A 17,673-nucleotide genomic window follows, 5' to 3' on the forward strand; every position below is an offset into this window, starting at 1 on the left:
TGCACGTCTTCTGAAATAACAGTCCGACAGTTTTATGTACCCATATGCAGTGTGGTAATGTGATCTCCAGCAGGTTGTAGGGATCATGTTCAGCTTGGATATGCTGACCTGTGGTCAAACAATGGGTAGTATGTCACTCACAGAACTCATTTCCAACAACAACACTTTGTTGTAAACTTAAAACACTTTGATACGTGTCACTTTTGTCTAAATCTTCAGCTGAAATCATGATTTTGAGGAAACGATATGGGTAAATGTATTTTTGAGTCCTTTCTGTTTTTCTTCTCTTAATGTGTGTATCCCAATCTACTGCCAGTCAAATTCATGGAATTCACATCATGCATATCGTTGGGAAGGCTTTCTGGTCATTAGAACAAATGAAAATGGTGACAAACAGAGCAAAGGAAAATGACTGCTAAGAAAAGCATAGAAGGTAAATTGAATGATACACAATTTGTTGACCTGAGTGATGGACAGGATACAGATAGGTCAAATAGATAGGTTATGTCAGGCAGAAGAGTTCGAATTTGATATGGAAGACAAGATCATTGAGAAGAGTAGAAACTTAATTAGAATTAGTATTTTAGGCAGATTAATAAAGCAATTGGCCCAAGGACAGTCTGAAACAAGCGATGGTTAAATAGCTATACAAGTCATGAGCTGAGAGCTGTAGAGTTCAGAAGGAAGGTGGTATCCCAGGAGAATGGGCATGAAAATGACACACTGACCATTGGAATTGAGTGGAAATAATATAAATAACTCCATGCTTCTACCTCTAATTTATCTTTGACAAAAGTGCTAAAAGTACTTTCTGGAGAAAGGATAATTATTTAATAAATGGTGCTATGAAAACTATTTCTACAGGTAAAAGTTTGAAACAAAACCTCTAAACCTCTCACCCGCTGCAAAAATCAACTCAAAATGGATCAAAAATCTAAAAGTAAGATACAAAACTACTGGAGGGAAATACAGCAGAAACACTTTAGGATGTTGGTACAAATCTTCAAAGTACAGGTATTAAGAACAAAAATACAAAATTTGGAATTATATCAAACTAAGAAACTTCTGCATAGCAAAGAAAACAATTAATAGGATGAAGAGACAACTAACAGAATGAGAGAAAATATTTGCAAACTATGTATACAGTAGAGGAATAACATGCAGAACACATAAGAATCTCAAGAAATTCAGCAACAGCAAAAGAAACCATCCAGTTAAGAAGTGGGCAAAGGATCTAAACACATTCTTCAAAAGAAGAAATACAATGGCCCACAAACACATGAAAAAAAAAAAAGCTTAGAATAACTAACCATCAGAGAAATGCAAATAAAAACCATAACAGATATCATCTCATGCCAAGTGGAACGGCTTTTATCGAAAAGACAAAACACGACAATGGTGAGGTTGTGGAGAAAAAGAAGCCTTAATGCACTGTGTAGGAACGCAACTGAGTAGACTTTATGGAAAAGAATACAGAGGTTCCTCAAAAGAAAGGAAGGAAGAAAGAAAAGAAAGCAACAGGAGGAAAGAAGAAAGGAAGGAAGGAAGGAAATGGATTTTTCATATGACCCAGCTATCTCACTTCTGGGAATATATCCAAAGGAAATGAAATCAGAATTTCAAAAAGATATCTGTTCTGACATATTTTTTATAACACTATTCACAGTAGTCAAGAAATAAATTATAAAATCAACCTAAATGTTCATCAGAGGGTGAATGATAAAGTGTTACACACACACACACACACACACACACACTGGAATATTACTTGGGCATAAAAAGAACAAAATTCTGACATTTGTAAAAAAAGGGATAGGACTGCCTGCTGATCAGTATATCATATGGAATGAGTCAGAAACAGAAAGACAAATACTGCATGTTTTAAGTTAAAATGTATATATGTAATTGATTTGAGTCTAAAATAATGATTAATATAGTCTGAGAAGGGTGGGGAATGGGAGAGAGAAAAAGAAGAGAAAATTAATTAAATTTATCATTTTTAGAAAGCAATTGATACTAAGTCATATAAATCAATGGACTTTTACTATGTAAATATGTTGTCGTAGACTATATGTTAGCAAACCATCATTCAAATAAATATATACTTAATGTAAATAAAAACAAATAATAGCACACATTGTTTATTTCCTCTGCACTAGATACTTTTCTGACTTTTGTGTGTTTTCATTTGGTCATCACAATAATTCTATGAGATTGATATCCTTACTATGCTCCTTTCACAGGTGAGGAATCTGAGGCCCAGAGAAGTTCAATAACTTGATTTGTGATAACACACATTGTGGGGAGCAACTCGGACTAGACTAAGTTACTGGAATTAAGACTTATTCTATGCATCTGCTCTCCCACAATATGGCGCTGGGAGAGGAGGCAACAGCTTCTACCCAGCTGCCTCTCACCAACTTGACAAGCTGCAGGACCTACTCCTGATTGGAGGAGAGCAGCGTACTCGGCGTGTGGGCAGCCGAGTTGGGATTGGCGGAGGAGGACTATAAAGGAGGAGAGAGACGGCATGCACCAGGAACATCTAAGGGGAACATCTAAGGGGAACATCTATCTGAAGGAACACCTATCTGAAGGAACACCTGTGCAGCCCCCGAGAGAGCCGGCCGGCGGTGTGCCGCTCCCCGGCGGAAGTGGGGAAAGTGGCAGGGGGAACCGCCCTTCCACGGAGGTGGAAGGGTCGGTAGCCAACCCGGGAAGAACCAGCAGCAAACCCGGGGAGGGCCGAGCAGACAAAAGAACAGCGCAGGGTTTAGTGTCGTTCCTCCGCGAAGAGGGGGAGCGACATAATGGTGCCGTGACTCGGATAGGAAACCTAGGCAGGGTTTTGTGTCGTTCCTCCACGAAGAGGGGGAGCACATAATGGTGCCGTGACTCGGATATGAAGCCTAGGCAGGGTTTAGTGTCGTTCCTCCATGAAGAGGAGGAGCGACAACACATGATGAATATTAGCTCATAATTAAAACAATCTAACCTCAAGATCTTTGGATTCTCATGTCCAGCTGCCTGTCTAATGAGTTACACATGAAGATGTCCCTAATAAACCTGAGTTAAATAAGTCACTGAGGTTTACTCCAAATCTTTTCTACAACATGTATTAAAGACCACTGCATTGCAGGGGGCAATTTTAATATCAGATTGTGGAAGTCAATGAAAAAAATTTGCCTCCACATTTGTATTGGGTATTATTGGGATCTGCTCCTACAAAATGTGTTCTATTTACTTACCCAGGCGCAGCTCACTACTTCCATTTTTGGGCCCTGGGCTCTGCATTTCCTGGGATTGATACATACGTTGGCTCCAAGTTGATATGCACAACATCCCGGCCAAGGCACAAGGCTTTTTTAGCCTCTTGAGACAGGGATTCTTATCACTTAAACCTCTGTACTGTTTACTAAGCTTTTAATACGCCTAACTTGTGGGTAGGCAAAATTCTGGAGACAGTGAGTAGAGTGTGGTATATGGACTGCCAACATAGGCATCAACTTGGGTTCCATTCCAGGACTATTAAATCAAAATCTACATGTTAATGAGATTCCCAGGTAATATGATACACATTCAAGTTTGAGAAGCACTGATTTAAACAGTTTTTACCTCTTATCAGCTGACCCTTCTGCAAGGTGGAGGATCTCAAATTTAGTTTCTGAATGTAATGTAAACTTTGTTTCTGATATCTGGGAATTATGGGTTTATGGGTTTATCTAGTTTTTCAAATACTTCTCTATCCAGACTTCTAGTGATCACATAGTTCTTAGTATTTTTTTTCCATTCCTAGTTTCATGTTTTGTGACCTTCATGATCTGCCCCTACTCAGGCCTTCAGAACTAAAGAGATAATAATAATTATAGTACTTAATTATTTCTTTATCAAAGATACAGCAAATAAAGATATATATGGTGATTCAGAAAGTTTGTCTAAAACTAAATGATATGCTTATTTCTGTACAAAAATATTTTGAAATCCATGCATATAAGTATAACCAAAGGAGAAACTAACTTATGCAGAAATTCCTATTAATTATCAGTACCTGATCTTTTAGCTGTTTTTGAAGGTTGTATACAGTAAATAAGCAGATCTCTTTCTCTTACCCTCTATTTTGGCCCAGCTTGCAATATGAAGCATTATTCATCAAAAGAGAACTTGGTACTGATTCTTATTTTCTCATTATATTAAGCAAAAAGAACCATTCCCCACTGTGTAGTGGGTAATGATTGATGAATGTCTTTGGTTGCCCTTCTCAGAAGCAGAGAGGAGGTCACTGGGCTGTTTTCCTCTGTGCTTACTTCTAGGATTCCTTCGCTGTGTGGGATATTTATTCAATTTAAGCATTAGTCATCCCTGGGGATTTCCCGTGTAATAACTCTTACAAGCATAATTTCAAAGAAGAGTAGAGAGTGTGTTTACAGAAACCCACCCACAATGTGTGCTTTCCAAGTGTTGCTCTGAGCTCCCTTTGAAGATTCACAATCAGGTAAAGTCTAAAAATAGCACACTTTTTTTAGTAGCTTTACAATAAAGTTTTACCCACTTGGTTTAGATTAGGGTTGAGTACAGAACAAAATAAAAATGCACAATAATTAAAAAAACTAAGAATTTGAAAATTAAATGATAAATTCATGAGCTACAAGGCATTATTCATTTGTGCTCCAATTATAACATTTGTTTAATTGTGACAATTATATATCCTTGGTTCTTTCTTTTCATTAAAATATTTATTCATTTATTTATTTGAAAGGTAAATATTTATTCATTTATTTATTTGAATTTATTTGAGATAAATTCATTTATTTATTTATTACACAGAGAGGAGGAGAAACAGAGAGGGAGAGAAAGAGAGATCTTCAATCTTTTGGTTCACTCCCCAAATGGCCATAACAGCTGCAGTTGGACCAGATGAAGCTAGGAATGAGAAAGTCCACTCAGGTCTCCTACATGGGTGGGTGGCAGGGGATCAAGTACTTGGGCCATCTGCTGCTGCTTTACCAGGCACATTAGCAGGGATCTGGACGGGAAATAGAGCAGCCAGGACTCAAACTGGTACCCATATTGGATTCTGGTAATGCTGGTGGCAGTATAACCTGTTGCACCACAATGCTGACCCCCCACTTGGTTATTTTTCATACCTGCATTGACCAGAGTGTAAACAAACACCTGTCAAGTGACTTCTCCAGGCCTCATGATTCCTGCTGACAGTGGGAAGGCTAGGCATTTGGAAAGGCTCCATGCTCCCAAGGACAGGCAGTAGCGTACAGAACTGAACTTTCAGGAAAATCCCTGGGCCTTTTTGTAACCTTTTGAAAGCGGCTTTATCCTAAACTGAACTCCAAATGCAAGTAATAACATGAAACACAAGCTCATTCTTCAACATGACCGAATTCAAGCTATTTTTAAGAAAATGCTATTCTAGGACTCAAAGATTGTGTCATCATACAGACAGCAAAGAGTTCTAGTTCTTTGATTGCATTTCAGGATCATGATTTCATTATGGCTTTCCTCACCATCACAGGTGATTTGTGGACCAATGTTGACTGAGTGTAATCCATATTAAGTTTTACAAATGGATAGGCTACTCAGTAGTGCGTATGACACACAGCTCCTGATTGTGCTGTGTGGATGTGCCATGGAAACAAAACATAATTTTAAGTCCTTTTTAGGGACAACACAAGGAAAAGAGTAATTTTAAAAATGTGGTACATGAGGTTTAACACTTTACAATCACAGAATTTATAAGTGGCTGTGGAAGACTAAGTTTTACATGCTATAAAATAAGAATAGACTTAGAAAGAAAGTTCATTTCTTTTGGAAGGAACATGTATTAAGAAGCTATAGGCATGAAACAGTACTTTTCTTGTCATAGCTTCTTTCTCTGTTGGTACAGATCTTGCTTGATTTGCACTTGACTCTTTACTCACACAATGTATTATCTTTTAATATACCAATCTATCTCAATCTGACCCACTCTCAGAAGTGTAACACCACGCATCACATATACCACTCTAATATTACGCCCTCCTTCTTTGATGAGGTTAACTCTGTATGAGTCAGTCTTTTGAGTAAGCACAAGAGCTTACATTTTTCTCTTTTTTTGAGCTGGAATCACCAAAGTGTTAATCTAGTTTAAGACGCTCACTCATTTTACAGCTGGAAGAACAGAAGCCTCAGAAGATGACATAATCCATTGCTCAGCTAGGACCAAGAGCCTTTTCTGCGTCATTGTCAAAGCTATTTTCAACTTTCAATGCTGTATTACTGAGCTCTTAGACAAACATTACTCTGCATTTTTGTCAGTTGTAGAATGTGCTTTTACTTCTCTCCTAAGCCAGAATTTCCTTGCAATTAGGAATATAGTTCTCTTCAATATCTGAAGAAAGATGAGGTCAGTAGTTACCACATAGTACAACTAACAGTATCTGCCGTCGAGAAATACTTGGCTAGAAATTACGAGAAAACTGTGTAATAGTGTTATCCAAAACTTAATGGCTTATGTCAACATTTAGCTATGTATGCCTGGTTTTAAACAGATTTTTGTTGGTCCTAGACGGTATCTTAGTCCATTTTGATAGCTATCAAAAAGTACCTGAGTCTGATTACTTTACAATGAAGAGAAGGTTATCTAGTCCAGAAGGTTCTAGATGTTCAACAACATGGTGCCAGCACTGGCTTTTAGTGAGGACCTCAAGGCAGGAGCACCACACAGCAGGAGGACATGAGGAAGGGAGGGGAGAGATTTCATCCAGTGAATGAAGAAGCTGGAAGTCATGGTGGGGCCAAATTTGCTGTTTTTTAAAGCCTCTTCTCACATAAATTAATCCACTCCTACAAAATCGAACCCACATCATGAGACCAACACTAATCTTTATACAAGGCCTCACATCTTCAACATGTCACTATTGTCAATACAATTTCATTGGTGACCAAGCCGCCATCAAGTGAAGCTTTGGGTATAAGTCATACCCCAACCACAGTTGTTTACTCTGCTGTAAGCTGTGGGTTGACTTGGGCTTGGCATCTCCCATGGGTTCGGCTCAGGTTTCCTCCAGATGTATTAATCCTACGGTACAGGAGGAAGGAATAGGAACTACATAAGAGAAGCTCATCTTGTGTGATGGCCAAAGTTCAAGAGGGCAAATTCTACTGCTCAGACACATTGCCAGCTTCATTTTCTATCAGGTATGCTAAATCTCATTGGCAAAAGCAAGCCAGAGGTTACACTAAAAGTGAAAGAATTTATACTTGTTTCCCTGAAGTCATTATTAATAGTGTCCCATTTGAATGTCAATAATTTAACAGTCTGAGTGAGAAATCATATGATTTCTCCAAAGGAGGACTCTATGAGTACCTTATTAAATACAGAGGGCTCAGGGGGAGACAGACCAGAGAGCTGAAACAATCTGGAAATAAGCAATCTCTGCTCTACATTTTTTAATTTATATAAATGCTTTTTTAAAAACCAGACTAAATTTTTTATAACTCTCTGATTTCTCCTAACATGCTTAGTGAACGCTTCAAATTTTTAAGTGTTTAATAGTTTTCAAGTTTCAAAAAATGGAGTGTTTTTATATTATTCACCTATACTATTGTGTGTACATTAATATAGCATATACATTAACATTATATGTAAATAGATGGAACAGTCACAGAGCTCAGGGGATCCACTCTGCTTCATGAGCCTCGCCATTCATGGAGAGAGCCACCTCATTCTCAGTGCCAGCTGATAGCCCAGCAGAGCTCTGCTGAAAGACACAGAAAATCTTTTTTTTTTTTTTTTTTTTTTTGACAGGCAGAGTGGACAGTGAGAGAGACAGAGAGAAAGGTCTTCCTTTGCTGTTGGTTCACCCTCAAATGGCCGCTGCTCTGATCCGAAGCCAGGAGCCAGGTACTTCTCCTGGTCTCCCATGGGGTGCAGGGCCCAAGCACTGGGGCCATCCTCCACTGCACTCCCGGGCCACAGCAGAGAGCTGGCCTGGAAGAGGGGCAACCAGGACAGAATCCGACGCCCTGACCGGGACTAGAACCCGGTGTGCTGGCGCCGCAGGCGGAGGATTAGCCTATTAAACCACGGCGCTGGCCAGAAAATCTTAATAGACCAATAACCAATACAGAGATTGATTCAGTAATAAAGACCCTCCCAACCATGAAAAGCTCAGAACAGGATGGTTTCACTTCTGAATTCTACCAAACTTTTAAAGAACCAATCCCAATTCTTAAACTATTCAAAACAGTTGAAAGGGAGGGAGTCCTCCTAAACTTCTTCTATGAGGCAAGTACCACATTAATTCCAAAACCAGAAAAAGATACAACAAAGAAAACTATAGACCAATATTCCCGACAATCAGAGATGCAAAAATCATCAACAAGATTCTAGCTAATGGAATGCAGCAACACATCATCCACCATGAACCAAATAGGTTTTATCACTGGGATGCAGAGATGTTTCAACATAAGCAAATCAATAAATGAGACATATCTTATTAACAAACTGATGAGTAAAAACCACATGACTACCTTAATAATACATAGAAAACATTTGATAAAACACAATGTCTTTTCATGATAAAAAACCTTAAGCAAATTGGGTATAGAAGGAACGTACCTCAACATAATCAAGGCAATAGATGACAAATGCACAGGCAGATCATAATGAATGGGGAAAAGCTGGAATCATTTTCTTTCTTTTTTTAAAAGATTTATTTATTTGTTTGAAATAAAAAATTGGCCATTTCACCCACATACAGTAAATTTTAAAATAATCACAGGTCATTAAAACCACAGTAGTATAACATTCTTATCTATTGGTTTCACAAAGATTATAAAACAAACGCGAATCAAAATCACAATGAGGTTTTACCTCACCCTAGTTAGAATGTCCATCATATGAAAATTAAAAAATAATAAATGCTTGTGAGGATGTTGAGAAAAATGTACACTAATACTGTTGATTCAGATGTAAACTAGCGCAACCATTGTGGAAGACAGTATGGAGATTCATCAGTAATCTGAAAATAGATCTACTATGATCCAGCCAATTACTGGGAATTCACCCAAAGGAAATGAAATCAGCATATGAAAGCATTATCTATAATCCCATGTTTGCAGCACCTCCATTTACAATAATAATATATAGAATCAACCCAGATGCCCATCAACAGATGATTGGGTAAGAAATCATGGTATACATACACGATGGAAAACTACTCAGCCATAAAAAAGAATGAAATCCTATCTTCACAACAAAATGGATATAATTGGAGACCACTATCCTTAGTTAAATTAGTCCTAAATTGACAAAAATCATGTTTTCTCTGATTTGTGGTAACTAATACATAAAAAAGTAATTTATGAGTGAAGTTGACAAATTTATATAAAAATTGACAAATTTATATAAAAATTGACAAATTTATACAAAAAAGTAATTTATGAGTGAAATTGACATTCTGAGATTTGATAATTGTTTATGTCTCTTGTCTATATTCCTGAAAACAGTGATTTTTCTACTTACTACTTGTTGAATTCTGTTTTTTAAAAAGATTTATTTTGAGGGATTGGTGCTGTGGCACAGCAGGTTAAAGCCCTGGCCTGAGGTGCCAGCATCCCATATGGGTGCTGGTTCTAGTCCCGGTTGCCTCTCTTCCAATCCAGTTCTCTGCCATGGCCTGCGAAAGCAGTAGAAGATGGCCCAACTCTATGGGTCCCTGCACCCACGTGGGAGACCCAGAAGAAGCTCCTGGCTCCTGGCTTGAGACTGGTGCAGCTCCGGCTGTTGTGGCTATCTGGGAGTGAACCAGCAGATGGAAGACTTCTTCTCTCTGTCTCTACCTCTCTCTGTAATTCTGTCTTTCAAATAAATAAAATAAATCTTAAAAAAAATAAAAAAAGATTTATTTTGAAAGGCAGCATTTACAGAAAAAGAGGGAGGGTCAGAGAGAAATCTTTCTTTTGCTGGTTCATTCCCCAAATGCTTGCAACAGCCAGAGCTGCGCTGATCTGAAGCCAAGAGCCAGGAGCTTCCTCTGGATCTCCCAAATGAGTGTAGGAGTCCGAGGACTTGGGCCATCCTCTACTTCCTTCCCAGATGCATTAGCCAGGGAGCTTGATTGGAATGAAGCAGCTGGGACACTAACTGGCACCCACATGGGATGCCAGCATCACAGGCACTGGCTTTACTTGCTACTGTACAATGCCAGCCACTACTTGTTGAATTCTTTATTTACTGGAAGATTAAGCTTATGAGTATATTGAAAGTATGTCACTGCAAAAATTAGAAGAAATACAAGAAAGGAAGGAGGAAGGAGTATGGTAGTCATGGTGGGAGGAATAGAAGGATGGAAAGTGTAATTATGTTCTTACAACTGTATATATGAAATACATGAAATTTGCTCCCTTTTCATAAATAAAAGAAAAAAAGAAAAAAGATATGACACAAACATAAAGATTGTGGAAAATGCATATTATGAAAATAGTATGCATGTATTTCAAAAATATTTTGAAACAAAATAAACATTTTTTAATTTCAGTTTTCCAAGTACTTTGTAAAGTACCTTTTAATCACATATATATGTATATATTTCCCATTTAGGAGTTATTCTTTTGCATCTTTTATATACATTTCTCTAAGCAATTATGAAAGTGAAATCCAAAACACTACTGTAAGACATTCATACATGATCAGAACACGGGAATTGATGGGTAAGAAAATGTGGCAATGCTCTTAATACAGTAGACATGGAGGACACAGATGCTCTCTGCTTGACCAGATGCTGTTAGCTGTATGGATTTCTTGGCACAGCTAAGTCAACTCTTTGAGCTAGCCCAGGTCCTCTTAGTCTTCACCTTGTCCAAAAGAAATCATAGGAATTTCAACAAACAAAGAAATTAAAAGCAGATAGGGGGATTTTGGTTAAGTTAGAAAACAAATGAAGAAGAGATAAGAGGCTTTTTAGGAGAGATAACCTGCCACCTGGCAGGTGAGGAGACCAACCAAACAATAAGAGGGAGGGAGAGGGGATCTGTGCTCTGAAAGCAGAGTGAATGCCTCCCTGAAAACAAGCACTGATGATGTGAAAATGTAGATAATTTCAGGAAGCAGACTGAGAGACAGGCTTTAAGGTTAGGCTCTTTCCCGGCTTCTATTCTTAGAGGCCAGGAACTGAGTTTGCATTAGCAGGTGAGGGATGGAGCATGAAGCCAGGTCTTCTGCCTTCTGTTGTAGTCTCCATCATCATCATTTCATTACTCTTATGGTAAGCAAATAATCATCAATAGTAACAGATGTATTTTTACTCATTGTTAACAGAATTACTTCCTTTATGTCAAATATGTAAGGAAGTGATGTGGGATAGGCAGGGAGTCAGTGAGGGACAAGAACTGCTAACACTCAAACCATGTGCACTGCCCTACTCCCACTGCCTACCGTGCCCATTCAACGTGGATGAAGATTTGGGTCGTGCAGCTAAGTTGCACTGTCCATCAGGCACCAAATGCCATGATACCTTTTTGGAGATCATCAAGCACACTGTAGCCCCACCCCTTATCTATAAAAAGGCGGATTCTCTCTCTTGAGGTTGTCTGCACCCAGATTTGAGTGGGTATTATCCTTTTGCCTTTCAATAAATCCTCCTTTTCTGTTCACCTCTATATGTTTCCTGGTTGTATTCGTACCTGTAGGAAGACAAGAATCTGGACCAAGTCTAGTTGGGGAGGGTATCTTCAATCCTAGTTGGAGTGCTCAATCCTTGTAACATAGTACAGGGGTGCCTATCTCCACAACAAAAGTACTTAATGAAACATAGTGTATGCATTTATTTATGTGCTTTTAAAATATCAGGTTAAATCCAATTATAATTGATGGAGGCAGGCATATAAGATAAAATGGATTAGATTTGAGCTTGAAGACCATGCCTTCCTCAAACCCCCTGTGTGACCTCATGCTCCTACCTGACTATACCTTTATGCCCACCTGCCAAACAGAGTAATTAACCACTCCCCTATTCATATTAATAAGCAAATTGGTAACATAATGATAATCACTACTACAAAAATATTGGTATAAGAGAATTGTTCAAGACTCACCTGGACTTCTTTCTTCCTTTGCCCACCTCTCTCAGTGTCTACTGATAGCTCTTCCTGTCTGGAATAGATATAGATATGGATATACAGATGTTTCTCAAAACTGCCTAACATTGATGCCTGTATTGAGCCTCATACTTTCTTTTCTACTTATGCATGGAACAATTTGTATCTTTTCTTCTCACTTCAGAGGGAGTACTGCTAATAAATTATAATCTTCAGCCTTTTCCACAAGCCAGACTCCTTTTTGAAGTTCCAAATTATCTCAATATTAATACCCTTTTCCCATGTCAGCATTGCCCTGCTCTCCTTCCTCTTTATCTTTTCATCACCTCATCCATCGTTGCTGATCCTATTTTTGTTTTTCCTATGTGACACTTTGGAGCATCCTATCTCCTTTACCTTTCACACCTCTTCCACCTCTGTTCCCTCATCTGTCATTACTTACCCACCAAGATCTTAATATGTCCCCTACCTATATAATTTTCCAAATTGTTCTAGTTCACCTTAAAATTAAAAATAAAAATATTTATGGGTAGCATTTGGTCTACTGGTTAACATGCCAAATATGAGGTTTGTATCTCACATCATAGTGCTTAGATTCAAATCCCAGCTCTGGTTACTAACTGCATTTGATAACACACACTCTGGAAGGCAGTGGCAATGGCTCAAGTACATGAGTTGCTGCCACCCATGAGGGAGCTCTAGATTGAATTCCTGACACTTGGCTTTGGCCTGGCCATTCCATTAGCTTTTCTGGATTTTGACCACATCATGGACTTGATCCATCCTTCATTTTTGTTTCTGTTGTAATGTGGGATATTATGATACAGTCAAGAGCTATGGTAAGATGAGGAAAAGAAGCTAGTGGAAGATGTACAGAAATGGTTATAAAAAACCAACAACCAGAATTTTTATGCATAATACAAGAGGGAAGGAGAAGATCATTCTTCACAATTTATATCAAATGCAACATAAATGCCATATTGATGCCAGCAAATTATAGGAATGTTATAGAGATATAATTAATTTTAACTTGAGAAATCTACAATCAAAAATTATAATTGATTGTTAAGAATTACTCTTCGAGCCTGCCGGCACCGCGGCTCAATAGGCTAATCCTCCACCTGTGGCGCTGGCAAACCGGGTTCTAGTCCCGGTCGGGCCCCGGGTACTGTCCTGGTTGCTCCTCTTCCAGTCCAGCTCTCTGCTGTGGCCTGGGAGTGCAGTGGAGGATGGCCCAGGTCCTTGGGCCCTGCACCCCATGGGAGACCAGGAGAGGCACCTGGCTCCTGGCTTCGGATCGGCACAGTGCACCGGCCGGAGTGGCCATTGGGGGGTGAACCAACAGCAAAGGAAGACCTTTCTCTGTCTCTCTCACTGTTCACTCTGCCTGTCCAAAAAAAAAAAAAAAAAAACAAAAAAAAACAAAACAAAACAAAAAAACCAACATTACTCTTCAATAAAAACTGACCATTGCAGAACATGAAGCTCTCTTGATATTGCAATTTAGTAAGTTGCTTTGATTAGCCCTGCTGAACATATTTTTAAAAAAGATTTATTTATTTATTTATTTGAAATGCAGAGAGGCAGAGAGAGAGGGAGAGAGGGAGGGAGGGAAAGTCTTCCATCCACTGGCTTACTCTCCAAATGACCGCAACAGCCGGAGCTGCGCTGATCAGAAGACAGGAGCCAGGTGCTTCATCTGGGTCTCCCAGGTGGGTGCAGGGGCCCAAGGACTTTGACCATCTTCTACTGCTTTCCCAGGCCATAGCAGAGAGCTGGATTGCAAGTGGAGCAGCTGGGACTTGAACTGGTGCCCATATGGGATGCCAGCACTGCAGGCCAGGGCTTTACCTCCTATGCCACAGCACCGGTCCCCAATATATTTTCATTTAACCAAGAATAGGCATGTATTTTCTGCAAAATTTGTGATTTTGATGGCATCTGTCAGGTTTCTTCTAATTTCTAAGGTCAGAGCCAGACAAACTCTATGCTAGTTAGGTCTTCATTAATTTCTCTTATAGATATGTGTCAATAATTATTTAACGTAATAGTCATGGTTTCAAAGTAAGCCAGAAACACCAATTATGTTTGACTTCCAAAAAATTCTAAAAATTGTTACAGATCTTATAAAAGATCATGTTATGATGATCATGTTATGATGAATAGGAATTGTAAAAATATTACACGTTTATGGTTGATATACCAAAGATTAAGGGTTTGGTTATTCCTGGACAGCTCCAGACAATGAAAGTATGTATTTTGTTGTCTGTTTCTAAACAATGATAAACTGCTGCTTAGGTGTGTGGTAAATAAATTATTTAAAGTTCATCCTAAGATGCTTTATCCTTTGCTAGTCTATTTTCTGCTTTTCAAACCCAGTAAACTGAGGGGCTGGCATGGTGGCATAGTGCCGGAATCCCCTATGGACCCCAGTTTGTGTTCCTTTTCTTAGCCAGCTCTCTGCGATGGACTTGGAAAACAGTAAAAGATGGCCCAAGTGTTTGGGCCCCACCTGGGAGACCTGGAAGAAGCTCCTGGCTTCAGATCGACTCAGCTCCGGCCATTGCGGGCATTTGGAGAGTGAACCAGTGGATGGAAGACCTTTCTCTCTGTCTCTCCCTCTCTCTGTCTATAACTCTACCTTTCAAGTAAATGAACAAAATCTTAAAAAAAAAAAGTAAACTGCATTTTCATCTGTCCTAAAAACAGCTATCATTCCAACTCTGCAGTTATTTAATATTGGTAAATCTAACAAACCTATAATCCATAGAGTTAGTGCCCCATCTGTTAATCCTATGGAACCACCACCAGCTGGTAATAGAAGTCAGTTACTTTATGTCTTATTTCACAGATAATATAAATTGCTAACAGAATTCTTATACTTCTCAGTTACAGGATATTAATTCTTGATAAGAATATTTTCTAGGGAGGACACTTGGTTTTCATCAGTTTAAGATGCCAGTTGGGGTGCCCACATCTCATATTGGGGTGCCCACATCTCATATTGGGGTGTCATACTTTCTTTTTGTAGTTGGTTTTGAAAATGGCATTATTGTCAAAGACATTTATGCCAAGGACAGGAACCCCACCTTGGGTTAAGGAGGAGATGAGTTTTTTATTACTGTTTTCTCCCGGCACTGTCTTGCCAGTAGGATTAATAACCCAGTGGGTTATTTTGACTGTTGCCAGTAGGTGAGACCTATGGATTGCAGAAAATAAGATATTTTTGCTAGAAGATCAACATTATTCTTTATCTAATTTTCATTCCATATGGCCTTGAGAGTAAAAGTGCCTTCTGGCCCAAGGCCCTTGGTCTTTCAGTCCCAGGTAGCTGCTGCATTTGTAAAAAGAGTTTCTGACATTTCTGTAAGAAGTATGCAAAGTACTCCACTGTGACTCCTGCTTTTGTGTGTAAGTGAAGGCTTTTAAAGATCAATAGTAGATGAAACAGATGCCCTTTCCTTAATAACAAGCAAAACAAGAAAAAGCACAATCTGGATCATGGTAAAAACGAAAATGTAATTAATACTGACACCAAATCTTGTTTTAACCTGTTGTGAAGCGAGACGATGTCAACCAGCGAAGGCAGAACAAAGTATCTCCAGGAGGACTCGGTCACGATCATCGGAAAGTGGTGTTCTAAACAGGAGCGCTAAACGACCTCAGGACCCCTCACTCGCTCGCGCGCTCTTCAGCCTCCGTCCTCGCGCGCCTTCTCCTCCCTTCCCTCTTCGCCGGGACATGAGCAGCCGCGCTCCCGCGCTGTGCGTTTTGGGGACCCAGATCGAGCCCGCCGCGGCCGCCTGAGGGCAGCGAGAGGAGAAAACGCTGGAGGGGAGTCGCCGCCCGAGGGGAGCCGGCTCCTAGCTGCCGCCGCGGTAAGGCCAGCAGCCCACCCGCTAGCCCCAGCCCATTCCTCAACGCAGCCCGCTTCTGAAAGTGGTATGACCGAAGCGACTTTGTCTTCATTGAATTTTGTGTTGAAGACAGTAAAGACGTCAATGTAAATTTTGAAAAATCCAAACTTACATGCAGTTGTCTTTGAGGAAGTGATAATTTTAGGCATTTAAAGGAAATTGACCTTTTTCATTGTATTGATCGAGATGATTCCAAGCACAAAAGAATGGACAAGATGCATTTTAAAAAATGTTTTATTTATTTGAGAGGCAGAGTTACAGACAGGGGTAGAGACAGAAAGAGAGAGGTCTTCCATCCGCTGGTTCACTCTCCAAATGGCAGCAAAGCGGCCAGAGCTGGCCCAGCCAGGAGCTTCATCTGGGTTTTCCATATGGGTTCAGGGGCCCACGCACTTGGGGCGTCCTCTGCTGCTTTCCCAGGGAGAAGGATTCGAAGTGGAGCAGCTGGGACTCCAACCGCACCCATGTGCAGTGCTGGCATTGTGGACGGAGGTTCGGCCCCAGAGACAGATCAATTTTATGTTGTTCACAAGAAGGAGAATCTGGCCAGTCGTGGGCAAAGGTAACAAAAAAAGGGCAAAGCTTAATTGTCTTATTGTGGACTTTAATAATGGGAAAGAGGGGCCGCCACTGTGGCATAGCAGGTAAGGTCGCCGCCTGCAGTGTGGACGCTGGTGGAGACCCGGCTGCTCCACTTCCAATCTAGCTCTGTGCTGTGGCCTGGGAAGGCAGTAGAAGATGGCCCAAGTCCTTGGGCCCCTGCCCGCACGTGGTATCTGGGTAGGATAACCGAAGGAAGCTCCTAGCTCCTGATTCCTGCCTTCGGATTGGATCGGCCCAGCTCTGGCTGTTCGGCCAATTGAGGAGTGAACCAGCAGATGGAAGACCTCTCTGTCTCTCTCTGTCTCTCTCTCTCTGCCTTTCCTCTCTCTGTGTAACTCTGACTTTCAAATGAATAAATAAATCATTAAAAAAATTGGAAAGATTGGGAAGATGATTCAGATGAAGGCATAGCTAATTTTGATCATTTCTCTGAGATGTTGAACAGCAAGGGTGGTGATGAGGATGGAGATTTAACAGAAGTAGGTGGAGAGGTTGATGGTTCACAAGACCGTGATGATGAAAAAATGCCAGATCTGGAGTAAGGTGTATTGTCATCACCTGGATTTTGAGAAAGAAAGTGATTTCTCTGCCAATCTTCATAATTGAGAGAATGCCTGAGTTGATAGCTCTAAAGGCAAATGCTGCATTTGCCTCCTGTAACACATTTTAAACCTATTTTTTTAAAGGTTTCACTAAGGGTTGATGCATACCATTGTATGGGGCAATTTTAAGTTAGCTAAGGCAACAACCTTACACATGAACATTTCCCAAACTTCCATGAAGTTAGGTAGGTCCTAGATAATTGATAACAGCAATTTGGATAAATAAAAACATTTTACTTGTCTCTTTTACTTCATACCATATATACTGCCATGACAGGAAGTGCTCTGCTTAGGAAAAGACAAGTAAATTTTGGGTTTTAGAACAGGGACTCAAAAGTGGCTGAAACAAATTGGCTGACTTCTTAAACTGATAACTTGTCTATCATTCAGGAGTGTTCCACTCAAGTTTATTTAAAAAAAATTCACTTCACATTATTCTATGTAAGTGAACACTTGCC

The 17,673-nt window shown here is 39.8% G+C and overlaps 1 pseudogene; it reads left to right on the forward strand.

Moving 5' to 3' along the window:
- The window catches only part of LOC100340728 (prostaglandin E synthase 3-like), a 60,664-nt pseudogene extending 43,509 nt beyond the window's left edge, over positions 1-17,155 (forward strand).
- The last annotated feature ends 518 nt before the right edge of the window (positions 17,156-17,673 follow it).

The sequence above is a fragment of the Oryctolagus cuniculus genome, chromosome 2, assembly GCF_051225735.1.
Source record: "Oryctolagus cuniculus isolate XC-2025 breed Fujian yellow rabbit chromosome 2, ASM5122573v1, whole genome shotgun sequence".
NCBI classification, from domain to species: Eukaryota; Metazoa; Chordata; class Mammalia; order Lagomorpha; family Leporidae; genus Oryctolagus; species Oryctolagus cuniculus.